The sequence below is a fragment of the Egretta garzetta genome, unplaced genomic scaffold, assembly GCF_000687185.1.
Source record: "Egretta garzetta isolate BGI_Z169 unplaced genomic scaffold, ASM68718v1 scaffold755, whole genome shotgun sequence".
In the NCBI taxonomy this organism is placed as follows: Eukaryota; Metazoa; Chordata; class Aves; order Pelecaniformes; family Ardeidae; genus Egretta; species Egretta garzetta.
Window position 1 is genome coordinate 9,583 of NW_009259729.1, and position 291 is coordinate 9,873.

Sequence of the window (291 nt, forward strand, 5' to 3'; positions counted from 1 at the left end):
GAAGGGGCTGCCCAGGGAAGGGGTCGAGTCCCCAGCCCTGGGGGGATTTAACAGCCGGGCAGAGGCGGTGCTGAGGGCCGGGGTTTGGGGGTAGGATGGCAGGGGTAGGGGAAGGGTTGGGCTGGGGGAGCTTCAAGGGCTTCTCCAACCTCAGTGATTCCATGATTCCATGATCTGACACCAGCTGTGATAGACGGCAGTACCTTTGGCCCCATGTTTGGGGGCTTTTTGTTGGGTTTTGGGTTTTTTTAAGCACTTGTTCTTTAAAAAGAACTGATCCTTTCCAATAGG